Here is a 16,425-nt window from a genome sequence, read left to right on the forward strand (position 1 = left end):
AGGTCAGAGCTCAGAGATGCTTGCATGGAAACCAACAGTGATGAAATCTGCATACTCTAGCACACCTGAGATAACCTTTACTCTGAACTCGACAGCACACCCAAGAAAAACTGGAGAGCCAATTGAGACTTCCTCTGTGAATCAGATAGCTGTGTCTCTTCAGCAGAAAAAATGCCCGGAAGACCCTCAGCTTAAGGAGCTCAACAACACACCAAAGATATGCCAACCTCATGCCCAGAATAAAGCTGTCCTTGAAGCTAGGGAATCTCTCTACATTGAAGGACACTGGATAAGGACAGTCAACTTTGACAAGACTCCTGTGATCCAAAATACAGCCTTGAATGAGAGTCAGAGGATTCCCTTTGGTAATCATCATGCTGCTCCCTCTGGAAGCCATGCAGACCAGAAGTTAAATGTAGATCGCTCCCTGGACTATTTTTCTGAACAGAGTTCTTTTAGGTATCAGCAGAGGGATTTAGTATCTAATAATAAATTCAATGCAGATCGGATGATACCTTCTAATGAATATCAGGCTTTTTATGAGCCTCCGTTGAGAGATAACCATGACCACATGAAGCTATACTACCAGAAGTCATCCTTCCGTGGTCAGAATGTCTACAGAGGTCAGGATAACCTGGTCTGTGGTGAGCACTTTCTCACTGGGTATCAGTTATCAGGACACAGATGTGATCAGGATTTGATGGTTAGTCACTGGGTGACAAATCTAATTGGTGGCCAGACTTTCTATGATTTTCAGATGCCAAACACCAGTTTTGGCCCAAATTTTCATGGGTCTAAGAGGGCAACATCCAATGCAGAAGAAAATATGACTTGGCATCCACAGAATTATCCCAGCTATAAAGTGTCATGCTACTTGCATCAGATGAGGTCCTCTGATCCAAATGTCTACCCATGTCTGAATGGAACACCAAATGTTGAAAAAAGGCTGGATCCTCAGGTGAATTCATTTTTTAAACAAGACCACATAGCTTGGGATCCAGAGACAAGTCCCAGTTCTAAAGAGTTATTCTCCTTGGATCAGATGAGAACCTCTGTGGATCCAAATATCCACCCAAGACTGAATGGAACACCTAATGTTGAAAAAAGCCATGAATCTCAAATGATTTCACATATTGGTCAAGACCACCAAGCTTGGCATCCAGAGACAAACCCCAGTTCTGACGTTTTGTTTTCCTTGGATCACATGAGAACCTTTGTGGATCCAAATATCCATCCAAGTCTGGATGGAAAACCTAATGTTGAAAAAAGCATTGATCCTCAGGTCACTTCACTTAGTAAGGAAGACCACCTAGCTTGTCACCCTGAGACAAGTCCCAGTCCTGAAGAGACATTCTCTTTGGATGAGATAATAACTTTTCCTGATTCTAATGCTTCCCTAAATCTGAATGGAACTACCAGTATTGAAGAAAGCCAAAATGCTCAGGTGACTTCACTTAGTAACCCAGCCAACCAAGCTTGTCACCCAGAGACAAGTCCCAGTTCTGAAGAGTCTTTTTTCTTTGATGACATAATTGCCTTTCTTGATTCTGATGCTTCCTCAAGTTTGAATGGATCCCCCAATGTTGAAGAAAACCTTGATCCTCAGGTGACCTCACTTAGTAACCCAGCCAACCTAGATTGTCACCCAGAGACATGTCCCAGTTCTGAAGAGTCTTTCTTTTTGGATGACATAATTGCCTTTCTTGATTCTGATGCTTCCCGAAGTTTGCATGGAACACCAAAAGTTGAAGAAAGCCTTGATCCTCAAGAGACTTCACTTAGTAACCAAGTCAACCTGGCTTGGCACCCAAAGACAAGTCCCCTTTCTGAAGAGTCTTTCTTCTTGGATGACATAATGGCCTTTCTTGATTCTGATGCTTCCCCAAGTGTGAATGGAACACCTGATGTGGAAGAAAGACTTTGTCTTCAGGTGACTTCATGTCCTATACAAGAACACTTAGCTTGGCATCCAGAGAGAAGTCCAAGTTCTGAAGAGTCATTCTCCTTGGATCATTTGAGAACCTCTCTTGATCCTAATGTCTACCCAAGTAGCAATGGAACACCCAATGTTGTGCAAAGCCTTGATCATCATGTGGCTTTACTTAGTAACCAAGCCCCATATGTAGGTGAATCCTCAAATCCTTCAAGTTACCCTTCTTTTCATAGGCAACCTCAGGCAAGCTCTTCAGCTTCTGATTTGGTTCAAGGAAATGGTCCAGAGTTGAACGCAGACCTGCAGACACTGAGCCCTGTCTCTCCAATCAACCCTCAACCTTTGAAGCGCTACTCATGTTCCTACCCAGATTGTGGGAAATCTTACACAAAGGCTCACCACCTCAAAGACCACATGAAGAAACACACTGGAAAGAGGAGTTATGAGTGCAATGTGCCTGGCTGCAAATGGACCTTCTACCGTTCAACAGATCTAAACAGACACATAAAAAAGCACAGTGGTGAGAGGCACCATGCTTGTCCCCTCTGCAACAAAAGCTATTCCAGAACCTGTTACCTCAAGCAGCATCTGAAGTCTCACTCCCAAGCATCATTCACCAGTACAAACTGACTGTTCAAAAAATATCTTCCCTGAAATTGGTTTATTGTTTCTATGGACACCTCCGTCAACAAGTAGATTTTACTGTTGCCTGAAGATTACAAACAAATGAACAAACAAACTAACATTTAGAATTTGAAAGTGGACCATGTGATCCTCACATCTATTTATTTGCATAGAGAAATCTCAACTGATCCCTTTTCAATACCAGATTTTAAATCTAAATTCAATACACCCTATATTAAACTTTTCCTCTTTAATTTAATGTAAGTTGGCTACTTATCCCAACTCCTCCATGTGCTGCAGATGCAAGACCCTTCACTAAGGAGTTTGCTTTCAAGAGCTCAATATATGTTCCCAAGATGATGAATGCTGATATGGACGCAGTTTATGCTGAAAATCAGGTGGAGCTGGAAGAAAGACTCAACTTCTCAATCAGGAGTTTGAACTACAACACAAACTTGAAAATCTTTCTGCAAGAGTAGATGCAGTTGAGGAAGTAAACCTGAAGTTAAATCAGAAAATCAAGTTCTTGGACAATATACAGATAACCTCTTGTCTGATTCCAGTGTTTTTCAAACATCTAAAACGAAAAGCAAAAGATAGTAAAGGGCTCACCTCACTGTCTTCTATGGATTGCTGCTTTTGTTCTTTCTACATAATCTTGGATATGATCCAAAAGTTAGAGTATCTTTGTTTGCTTCGCTGAGTATTTATAAAGACAATGTCAGATCTAGGTAATACTAAAGCTTAACAGGAGCATCTCTGAACTAACGTTATATGTATATATTAGTCTATGAAAATGTGCACATGAAGAGACTTTATATTAAAATTAAATATATTTTTGAAAATTTAAGAAGAATTTTTAGCCAATTTCTTACATATATATATATATATATATATATATATATATATATATATATATATATATATATATATATATACACATATTGTGTAGCACTGTGTTTTATCAAAACCCTAACTAGTTAAATGTACAAGAAAATAATCATGTTGTAAAAAAGGGACCAAAATCATGTACTGAATGCAGAGCGTCTGTACTTTGTGCACCCACTTTTTCCTCTACATCTGCCTCTGCCTTCCCATCTTCGTCAGGAGAAGAACTACAGAGTTATCTCCTACAGAGTAACCTGACTCTAAGTAGTGACACTATACCAAACTATGATACTTTCTTATCTATTGCTTGCCATTTGAGATTTTAACTAATAAGAGAGGATTCTTGATATCATTTTAATCAACTGAAGATACATTGAATCTATAAATAATGAAGGGCTTTCTGTGAAATGTAAACTGTCACATTTGGAAGCTAAAAACTTTTTGCAGATGACATGATAGTTTAAGTAAGTGATCCCACAAATTCCACCAGAGAACTACTACAGCTGATAAACATTCAGCAAAGTGGCTGGATATTAAATTACTTAAAACAAATCAGTAGTCTTCCTGTATTTAAAGGACAAACATGTGGAGAAAGAAATTAGGAAAAAGATATCCTCTACAATAGTCACAAAAATGATGAAATACCTTGGTGTGCCTCCAATTAAGTAAGTGAAGGACCTGTATGACAAGAACTTCAAACCTTTAAAGAAGGATATCAAGAAAAGTCTCAGAAAATGGAAAGATCTCCCATGCTCATGGAATGGAAGGATCAACATTCTAAAAATGACCATCTTACCGAAAGCAATCTACAGATTCAATGATATCCCCATCAAAATTCTAATGTAGTTCTTCATTGACTTGGAAAGAGAAATGTGCGATTTCACCTGGAATAACAAAAGACTTAGAAAAGCTAAATCCATCCTCAAAAACAAGAAAACATCTGCGAGAATCACTATCCCTGACCTCAAGCTATAGTACAAGGCAATTCTGATGAAAACTGTGTGGGACTGGTACAGAAATAGGCACATGGATCAATGGAATAGAATAGAAGACCCCGTAATTAGGCCCCATATATAGGGTCACCTGATTTTTGACCAAGGACCTTTAAATATTCAATGGAAAAATGACAGCTTATTCAACAAATGGTATTGGTCCAACTGGCACTCAGCATGCAGAAGAATGAAAATAGACCCTTTCTTATCTCCTTGTACAAAGCTTAAGTGTAAGTGGATCAAATATATCCACATTAAACCAGATACACTGAAACTATTAGATGAGAAAATAGGGAAAAACTTAGAATACTTAGGCATAGGAAAATAATTTTCTGAACAAAACACCAATGGCCCCTGCTCTAAGGTCAAAGATTAACAAATGAAACTTAATGTGATTGCAAGTTTCTGTACAGCTAAGGACAGTGTCAAGAAACAAAACTGCAGCCAACAGAATGGGAAAAGATCATAACCAACTCCACATCTGATAGAGACCTAATATCCAAGGTATACAAAGAACAGAAAAAGCTAGACACCAGATAATCCAACAACCATATTAAAAATGCAGTACAGAGCTAAACAAAATGTTCTCAATTGAGGAAAATCCAATAACTGAGAAACATCTAGGAAGTGATGGACATCCATAGCCATCAGGCAAATGCAAATCATAACAACCCTGTGCTTCCACATCACACCCGTCAGATTGGCCAAGATCCAAATGTCAGATGACAACAGATGCAGGAGAGGCTGTGCAAAAAGAGGAACACTTTTCCACTGTTGGTGGGGTTGTAAAATGAAAAAAACAACTCTGGAAATCAGTCAGGCGAGTCCTCAGAAAACTGGACATAGTACTACCTGAAAATCCAGCTATTCCACTTCTAGGCATATACCCCAGTGGCACTCCAATATACAACAAAGACGCATGGACCACAATGTTCATAGCAGCACTATTTATGTTTGCCAGAAGCTGGAAAGAACCCAGATGCCCTTCAGTAGATGAATGGATACAAAAAAATGTGGTACATTTAATCAATGAAGTACTACTCAGCTATCAGAAACAATGACTTAACCAAATTCTTAAGAAAATGGTTGCATCTAGAGAATAGCATCCTGAGTGAGATAACCCAGTCACAAAAGAACAGACATAATATGCAGTCATTGATAATGGGATACTAACCCCAGAAAGCTCAGCCTACCCCAAAAAAAACTCACAGACTGTGAAATTCAAGAAAAAAAAATAAAACATTATATTCAATCCTCACACACCAAGGAAATTTTGACTACTTCTTGGATACATCCTGATTTACATATACTTTTTGCTCATTGTAACTATTAAGACCTTAATGCAGAATATCAAACCTTAAAAAAAAGCAAAGCACTTACTAAAATGTATTCTTATACATTTATGTAAAAATGCTTAACATTTGTTCTTCTATCTGTGTTTATTTAGAAAATAAATTTAAAATGGAGTAAGTCTTAAACAAAATCTCTCTATTACATGAAATATTCCATTTGGTGTTGTAAAGATAGAGATGCTGGTGTGTGAGAAGTAGAAAAAAAGGAAAAGAAAAAAAGACTTGAGGAAAGATAGAAATAGGAATGAAAACTGGATAAAAAGGAATAACCAACTCCCTATTTTTTCCCTATAAATGTGTGCTATATCTACCCCACAGGTGCAAATTTGGGACATGAATGAAAGTGAATTTAGTCTAATGTGAGTGGATTATGAGACCAGTTAAAGGTTGGTCTCAATGTTTATTTGTATGATGAGATGGACTTTTGGAAATTTAATTGAGAGTATATTAATACCAAAATCGTAAATATAAAAGAGTTTTTTCAATGCGATAAGTATAATTCTTAGTGTTTTATCTCAGTTGTATACCCAGAGTTTTTGAAACCAAATTAGTTACAGTATTTTAGTCATTCTTTAACAAATTTTAAAAGTTTAGTTTGTAGTTTCCATCTGATAAAGAGCTGATACCCAAAATATTAGCAAGTTTTTGTAACAGGAAATATTCAATAATGGAACTTCTAGTTCTTCGATGGGCTGCTGACTTGTAGATTTATCTAATGTACTAATGTAGGCATGGATGGGTGACTTAGTTATAAGGATATAGAATCCTCCCATTACAGACATTTTGCAACCGTTTTGTGACCTTGTTACTGATATTTAAATTTGTGTTCAAGTTCTGCTTTGCAATTTAATAAAATTTTTTAAGAAAAAGAATTTGTTATGTTTGACATTTTTAAAATTTTATTGGTTATTCTGAACATTTACATTTCTAACCTTATAGCCTCCCCTTTACTCCCCTTTCCTCCTTCCTCAACCTTGTTTTCATGAATTGCATCTCAAATAAAATGAGTAAAAACACTAGTTTTTAAACTCTGTGACTTTTTTGATACTTTAAAATTGTGTGATTTATTGGCCTTTCTAATAAATATTTGTTGTGCACCTAGGTTTGTCTTTGTAATGATCCAGCCTTTCTAGAAAAGATGGTTTTAACAGTAACACAATCTGCAAGTCCTTGAATATAAAGTAACTCTCCTTTACAATAGACTTCTTGCACATATTCCTGTCTCAACTCTTCTTATTTCAACCCTAGTCACTACTGTCCACAAATTCTGTCTCATTCATACACATTAGAGTCTACTCCTCCTATACATATATAATGATGTTGGATTTCTAGAGATGTAAAAATTTAGAATAATGACAGTTCTTATTTTTCTCATATTTTCTTGGACATATGTTAGGTTGACAATATGATCTTTGCACTATATATTAGCCACTTCTTTTGCTTCTCTATGGTATCCATCAGTCACAGGAATAAATTTTCATGATATTTCTTTATAGAACAATCAGTCCCCATTTTGACATCATCACAGCAATGTCTCTAGTTCCTAATAGAGTTGTAGAGCATATGTTAGGATATGGTACTATACCAAAATCTTGGTTTAACTTCTGGGTCTATTATTTTAGATGCTCAAGTGTTATGAACTATCTTGTATAAAATTTCTTCTAACGTGATTTACACTCACTATTTATAAACTGCTTTATAAATTTATAAATGAAACACAAGTTGAAGGGAACATATTCATTTACTGGGCCAATAAATATGTAAGGGGCTTTCACAACAGGTAGAATTATTACTTACAGTTTTAACATAAGAAAATCAAAATGAAGTAATATAAATTCAGATACTATGGTAGAATTCTGATACAACCAAGAGAGTAAGACATAATGGTTTTGAGCTGCCAAGGTCAGTGGTTTCCTCTGAGACTAAAACATTCCATCATTCAGTAATCTTCAGGAATATTATGTAGGAAGGGAAACGACTAATAATACATCCATGAAGTCCCTGAATAAGCACAAAACACCCATTATATCCATTATGCCACTCTTCCTTTGCAGCTCAAACATACAAGACTGGAAGAGGTTTATATTAGCTTAGTCACTTGAAAAAGGCACCATACAACTGTTGTGCTGTCAATTTTCTTCAGGTTTCTACCTCTAGTGAATTGTCACCAATGATGAGGTGGACATTGGAGATAAAGCTGCTTTTGTGTAATTTTTGCCCCTGTAACACCTCATCTGCTTTTGTGAAAATAACCTCCATAAAACTTACTGATTCACCAAGTTGGAATTTAGTTCTCTCTCTCCCCACCTCCTCCCTACCTACCTCGGTCCCTCCCTCCCTACCTCCCTTCCTACATACCTCCCTCTTTCTCTATCTCTCAATCTCTCTCTTTCTAGCTCTTCACACACACACACACACAGACACACACACACACACACACACACACACACACACACACACACATATATATATATATATATATATATATATATATATATATATATATATATATATATATATGTATATATATGTATATATATACCATGAGTTATATCTGAGATTAGTAGGCATGAATATTATGAATATTATGTCTCCCCAGGAAATATGATAGCTAAGGTAGTGAGTGTTTTTATTGCAATAGTTAAAAACATTTAAAACATGGAACACATGCTATTTTTTTGTATTGGTTCTCATCCTTATGTTAATTACTACCTCCTTATCTCCTCAATGAAACAGAGTCCACTCGGTATTACCCCACCCTGGATCATATATTCCCAGCAGGTCTAGTCATATCCTCTGTGCTGAGGCCTAACCAGTGAGGCCAGGAAGAAGAAAATAGTACCAATATCAATGAACAGAGACTGAGATAGACCCTGTTTAACTTCCAGAATGCTTCCTGGGCTCCACATGATGTTTGTCAGTCTGTTTCTATACTCTACTGGATGAAGACTCAGGAGACAATAATGCTAGGTTCCTACATGCAAGCATAGAAGACTAGCCAAGTATCATTAATATGGTCTAGTGTGGACTCTCTCCCATGAAATGTATCTCTCTTTGGGATAATCATTGGAGGGCTGTTTCCTCACTGTCTGTTCCATCTTTATCTCTGCACAATATGTAGGCAAAACAAACTTGACGTTCTAACAAGGGCAGTAAGACAACATGAGAATATCTAAGGGATTCAATTTGGAACAAAGTAGGCACAGTATTATTGTTCACAGATGACTTGAAAGTATAAATAGCAGACCTCCAAGTTCTACCAGAAAACTTCCACAGCTGATGAACTCATTCAGCAAGATGCTTGCACAAAAAATTAATAAAATAAAAATCAGTAGGCCTCATTTGTGCAAATGATATGCTGAGACAGAATTTAAGGTGATAATTCTCTTATAATACCCAAAAATCCTAAAAAAAAATTCCTCATATGACTTTAACCCAGCAAGTCAAAGACCTATATAACAGGAACTTCATGTCTATGAAGAAACTGGGGAAGATATCAGAAGATGCAAAGATCTACCATGATCCCGACTGAGCAGGATTAACATAGTTTATTAACTATCTTACCAAAAGCAATTTACAGATTCAAAATAATTTCCATTAAAATTGTAATACAATTATTTAGAGGCAATCTAACATGTTCTGGTCTTTAGAGAGCATATACATATACTTCAGGACAAACAAACATGTAAAAAGTATACAAAAAAAGCTTGAAAATAAATTTGTCACTCATAAATATTACTGATTAGTTGATATATACAAAACGTAATGAAAACAAATCAATGTCTACTGACATCAGTTGGTTCCATAGGACTATATACTTTTTGTGCTTCAAAATTTTGATTACCTCTCTAATGTGGAGTAGTTTGAAGGGACCACTCACATTCACACACACACACACACACACACACACACACACACACACACTCAATTCAGAGACAATAAGAAAACCTGGCATCACAGATAACAAGATGTTAAGAGTGTAGTGCTAGTAACTAAGCAAGGGAATCAAACACAACCTGAAAATGACAGAAACAAGGAAGGAACAGCCCAACACACCAGAAAAGCAAGATTTGGACATAAAAACAAACTGCATGATAAGGATGATGAAGGTCTTCCAGAGGCACATTAATTACATGAGAACCAGTAAACAAGTTGAAGAAACACATGAGAACCATTAAACACGTAGAAGACCTTAAAGAGGCAACAGAGAAATCAGTTAAAGAGCCACAGAAAAATACAACCACACAGGTGAAGGAATTAGAAACAAAAATAGAAAAAAATAATCACAAAAAGAAACAACCCTGGAGATAGAAAACCTCAGAAAGAGATTAGAAGTCATAGACACAAGCATTACCAACGGAATGCAAGAGATGGAAGAGAGTTTCTCAGGGGCAAAAGATACCACAGTAAACATTGGCACATCAGTCAGAGATAATGCAAAAATCTAAAAGCATTATCCTAAAGCATCTAGTAATTCCAGGACTCAATGAGAAGAGTCAACCAAAGTATAATATTTGTAGAAGAAAATAAAGACTCTCAAATAAAAGTGTCACTAAATATCTTGAACAAAATTTTAGAGGCTAATTCACTAACCTAAAGGAAGAGATGACCATGAACATACAAGAAATCTACAGAAATCCGAATAGATTATACCAGATAAATAAAATTTCCTCTGACATAAAATAGTCAAAATACCAAATATTCAAAACAAAGAAAGTATAGCAAAAGAGGTATACTCAGCTTGGACTGTATAGCTTAACCTGTCCACTAAATCTGTGCTTTTACATGTTTAGAACTTTTTTTATACATTCCAAATATTTTAGAGTTGTGTCCCTGTTTTGTTTCTCAGAATTGTGTTATTATAGCATGAACTGAATATGCCATGCATCAGGAACCTATGAAAATCTTTCTAGATAGGTGGCAATCAGTCAGTATATTCTGGCTTTTTAGAGATTTATTCTAGGCCACTGTTTTTATTTGTCAGGCACAGGCTGAGTCTCAGAGCTTAGTAATGACTGGAAAGTCTATGAGTTTGACTTTAACCATTTCTATGTTTTTAGTGTCTTACATTATACAAATGAGGCTTTTTGCAAAAGTCTCAGAGTCCCCCAAATCCTTGTGTTTTTCTATCACTTGTGAAAACCCTAAAGAAGAAAACCACACAAACATAATTCTACTTCTAACAATAAAAATAACAGGGACCAATAATGGTTCTTAGATATCTCTTAGCATCATTGGATTCATTTCCCCAATAAAGAGACATAGATTATCAGAATGTATACACAATCCGAGTCCAACATTTTGCTGCATACCGGAAACTCCTCTCAGGAACAAACACAAATAGTACCTCAGAGTAAAAGGCTAGGAAGAAATTTCAAGGAAAAATGGTACTAAGAAACAATCTAGAGTGGCTATTCTAATACCAAATAAGATAAATTTTCAACCAAAAGTTACCAACATTGTTAAGGAAGGACAATTTTGACTAATCAGAGGAAAAGTTCTATCAAGGTGAAGAACTGTGCTCCAAATACAAGAGCACCTACATTTAGTAAAAAAAAAAAAAAAAAAAAAAAAAAAAAAAATTGACATGATTCCATGCACCCTTTAAAATAACCATGGACAAAGGCTCCTCTTCAAAAACAAAAACAAATCAAAAAGACCACATACACATGAACAATGCCCTACTCAACAATACAATGTTCAAGGAAGAAATAAATAAAATCTTAAGGATTTTCAAAATTTAATGAAAATGAGAGCACACCAAACTGAAACTATGGGATGCAATGAAAGCAGTACTAAGAAGAAAACTCATTGCTTGGATTTATTCCAAAAGAAACTGCAGAGAGCATACACAACCAGGTTGACAGAAGAACTAAACCTTATAGAACAAAAAGAAAAAGATACATCTAAGAGGAATAGACAGCAGGAAACATTCAAAATCAGAGATGAAATAAACAAAGTAGAAACAAAAAGGAACTATACAAAAAATCAACAACACCAGGAGCTAGGTCTTTGATAAAATCAAAAAAGATTGATGAAACCTGAGCCAGACTAACTAGAGGACACAGAGACTATCATAATTAACAAACTCAGAAAAGAAAATGAAGATATAACAAGAGAAACTGAAGAAAGTAAAAACAAATCATCAGATCCTGCAACAAAAGTGTATATTCAACCAAACAGAAAATGTGGAGAAAATGTCTCATATTCTCCATATTACCAAAGATCAACTTTAAATCTAAATCAAGTAAATTATCCCAACAGTCCCATAATACCTATATAAAAACAAGAACTCATCAAAAGCCTCTGATCCAAGGGGGGGAAATGCCAATGGTTTCAGTGCCATATTTTATCAGACATTCAGAGAAAAACTGATACCAATACTGTCGACACTATTTCAAGAAATAGAAAGAGAAGGAACACTACACAACTCATTATTTGAAGCCAAAATTACTCTAATGCTTAAATCACACAGAGACCCTACAAAGAAAGAAAGAAAGTGTCAGACAATATTCCATCATGAACAGCAGTGAAAATATTCAATCGAATTCTTGTAAAAAGAATACTAGAACACAACATATGATCCTTTATCATGATCAAGTAAAGTTCATCCCAGGGACACAGGGAGAGTTCAATATATGAAAATCCATCAGAGTAATCAACCAAAAACAAAATCAAATAAATAAACCATATAAAGATCTCTTTAGATTCTTAGAAGTAACTTGAGAAAATATAACACCATTTCATGTTCATGGTTTGGAAATATCTGGAACTTTAGGCTCATCCTTAAAGATAGTAAAAGCAATATACAGCAAATGAGCAGCCAATATTAATCTAAATAGGGAGAACGTTGAAGCAATCACACTAAAATCAGATACTCGACAAGTCTGCCCACACTTCTATTACTCTTCTTCTGTAATGGAGTACTGGAAGTCTTAACAGAGCAATCATACCGCAAATTCAGTCAAATGGATGTAAATTAGAAAACAAGATGTAAATTATCACTATTTGTTGATGATATGATAGTATACTTATGTGACTCAAAGAATTCCACCAGAAACCTTTTACAGCTGATAAGCTGTATTTTCACAATCCCTTTTGCTTTCAATGGCCTCTCATAGTAACAAGCCTCAAGAGTTCTTCATGGCTCCTTCAAAACCAGGACCACATGGGGGATTCTTACATATTACTAAGTACAACTGCAGTGTGAGGTGCAACTTTCCATGTCTCAGGAACACAGATTCTTTCTGCTCTCCAAAAATACTTTTCAGAAGATTTTACCACAGTGATGCTGGCCTGTTCTTAATCATCCCTAATTTTTTAGCTCCAGACAAAAGCATCAATTGTCTGGGTAGCCTCATTCCCTTGAACATAAAGCCAGAGACCCAGGCTTAAAGCTGCTGAGTTATGCTGCTTGCAAGAGCTTGAATCTGTCCCCTTGTTGTATTACATTATCACTACATGCCTATTTTCTAACTCCTTCACTGCTTAAGAATTTTTCCACCCAACTACCTGAAAACCAATGTTTAGGCCACAGACTGAAATTCTGCACTGAAATAGACCACATGATCTTGGGCCAGGTCTGAACAGTTCAGATCACCCTCACCAACAAAGTCTTCCATATCCCTTCAAGGATAGTTTATTAAACCCCATTTAAAGAATTAAAGTACTCTTTAAATCCAAAATACTAAAATCCACATTTTTCCACTCAAATGAATGATAAGGCCTTTCAAAGCAATAACCCACTCCTGGTGCCATCTTCTGTCTTAAGGTTTCACTGCTTTCAACAGACACCATGACCAAGGCATTTCTTACAGATAACATTTAGTTGGGATTACTTTGTAGGTTCAATTATTCAGTTCATTATCAAGGCAGGAACATGGCAAGTCCAGGAATGCAAAGTGCATGAGGAGTTGAGAGTTCTACATTTTCATCTAAAGGAAGATATGAACAGACTTGGTCTCCTCTCGTAGATAGGAGGAGGGTCTCAAAGTCCATCTCCACAATGACACACTTACTCCAATAAAGCCACACATTCCATAGTGCCACTGCCTGGGCCAAGTATATGAAAACCATAACAGGATGGATCCCTATTTGTTCATATCAGCCTTATTTATAAAAGCCATGAGCTGGAAAGAACCCAGATGTCCTTCAAAAGAGGTATGCATACAACAAATACATGGAACATTTACTCAATGATGCACTACAGAGCTATTCAAAATACTGACTATATGAAACTGTTAGGCAAATGGAAGGAACTAGAAAATATCCTCCTGAGTGAGGTAACCCCTTCACAAAAAAACACACATGGTATGCACTCACTGATAAAGGGATATCAGCCCAAATGTTTTGAAGACCCAAAATATATCTCACAGATCATATGAACATCGATAAAAAGGAAGACCTAAATGTGGATGCTTCAGTCATTCTTAGAAGGGGAAGTAAAATACCCTGGGGAAGAAATTATGCCCAGCTCCTTGTGTCATTAGTTGGGCTTCACCTATTGTCTTCTGTGCCATGACAAAGGGCTTGTGCCATTTTTCCAGCTCTGATCTTTGTAGCACTCGAGGCTGACTCTAAGCTGGTCTCTTCTTAATCAACTCTAATTTTTTTGCTCCAGCATAACAGCATCAGTTTTCCCCGTGGTCCCTTTATTCTTGTCTCTATTTCTAGAATCATCTGGCCAGAGCATTTACTGCTGCCTGAAGGACAGTGATTATGTACCCCTTGTTTTATTACATTATCAATATATTTTCTTATTTTTAAATTTTTTATTTATTTACTTGTATCCCAAACACTGCTCATTTGTCACTTCCTTACAGAGTCCCTCTCCCACCATCTCCCTTTTCCTCTTACAGGGGGAAAGGCTCCGTGGGAACCCACCCACACTAGCACATCTAATCTTATCTCATCCTTTTTCATTGAGGTCAGACAAGTTAACCATCTAAGGAAACAGATTCCAGTCAGACAACAGCTTTAGGTACAGTCCCTTATGTAGTTGTTGGGGGATCCAAGTGGAGACTAAGAATCTGCTACATATGTGCATGGGGATGGGGATTGGATCAGCCTGTGCATGCTCTTTGGTGAGAGCTCTCAGGAGTCCAGATTAGTAGACTCTATTGGTCTTCCTGTGGAGTTCCTTTTCCCTATTGGACGTTCTTTTTGTTTACCCACTTATATACTACCTAAGCTTGCCTCTCCAAAGTACACATACTCTCTGAACAATAATTCAATACAATTTTGTGTACTAAATTCAAGGTTACTAATTCATTTAACAGTATAAAATTGAACCATGGTTATAAAACCATGGTATTATTTCAAGATTGCTTTATTTCAGATTGTCCCTTAGACATTTCAAATACTTTCACATTTTTCATATGATTCCAACCTACAGTAGTCTCTGACATTTTATTACCTATAAGTTTTAGTTAAGGTTTTATTGCTCTGAAGAGACATTATGAACAAGTCATTTCTTGTAAAGGCAAACATTTAATTAGGGCTGGTTAACAGTCTGAGAGGTTCAGTCCATTTCTTCATGGTAAGAAGCATGCGATCATGTAGCATGACAGACATGGTGTTGGCAGAGATGATTATTCTACTGCTTGATACAAAGGGAGCCAAGGGAGCCCTCTCATTCTGCATTGGGTGGAGCCACAGCATTGGATCATCAAAGCACACACTGATAGTGAAACACTACCTTGAATAAAGCCACAACTACTTCAACAAGGTCACAGCTAATATTCACACTCCCTAGTCACTCTATTCTACTCTCTATCATATAGGCATATTCAAAAACATGAGCTGCATCATTGATGTGAACAGTCTTCGGGTGTGAATTCAAAGTAACTATTTGGCTGAGTGAGATCTGTGTTTGTGTAATTTCTGCAGGAATTGTTGGATCAAAACTCCTTGATCCTTAAATGCCTTAAAAATCATTACCACCTGTGTGATACCTATAAATAATTAATTTCCCTGTAGGGCTAGGTACAGACTCAGTTAATTCTGGAACACAACAATTTTATGTCCTCAGAAATGACTTATCAGAATATTTCTTCATAATAAAATGGTCTATTCTTATCTCCATTGATATCCTATCTCCAGCTAGCCAGAATCTGCAATCCCTTTGGTTCTTGACTCTAAAGCCAGAGGTACAAGGCCATTGCTCCCAAATGATTCTGTTTCCTGGGCCTGGTACTTGTCTCCCTTATTCTATTAAGTCATTCCCTGTTTATTATTAGCTGTCTTGGCCTTTTCTGTGTAATTTTCAACTGAAGGATCTGAATGCTCAATTACAGAGTTCTGGGATTTAAGGCATGTGTCATCATTGCTCGACCAAATCATATTTTTTTAAAGTAGAACTGGCTCATTCCCAGGCTTACCTAGAACTTAGAAATCTACCAATTTTTCTTATGAGAGTTGGGATAAAAGGCACATACTACCTTTTGGACCTAGTATCAAAGGTACAAAGAGAACTCAAGAAGCTATAGTGCCAGGGAAATATTTGTGATCTCCCGAAAACCAGACAGGCTTGAAATGATGCAACTCACAGCTAGGTCCTTATTCAAGCTATCTCATGACCACATTTACAATTGTAAGGCAAGATAGTTTGTATTGTACTGCAACCCCAAATATCTAC

The 16,425-nt window shown here is 36.5% G+C and overlaps 1 pseudogene across 1 annotated transcript; it reads left to right on the plus strand.

Annotated features, from left to right (window-relative positions):
- The first annotated feature begins 2,913 nt into the window (after window positions 1-2,913).
- Window positions 2,914-3,157, plus strand: LOC308415939 (short coiled-coil protein-like; annotated as a pseudogene). The gene has a single exon. The product of its transcript is annotated as a short coiled-coil protein-like (transcript).
- Window positions 3,158-16,425: the final 13,268 nt, after the last annotated feature.

The sequence above is a fragment of the Micromys minutus genome, assembly GCF_963924665.1.
Source record: "Micromys minutus genome assembly, chromosome: X".
Lineage (NCBI taxonomy): Eukaryota > Metazoa > Chordata > Mammalia > Rodentia > Muridae > Micromys > Micromys minutus.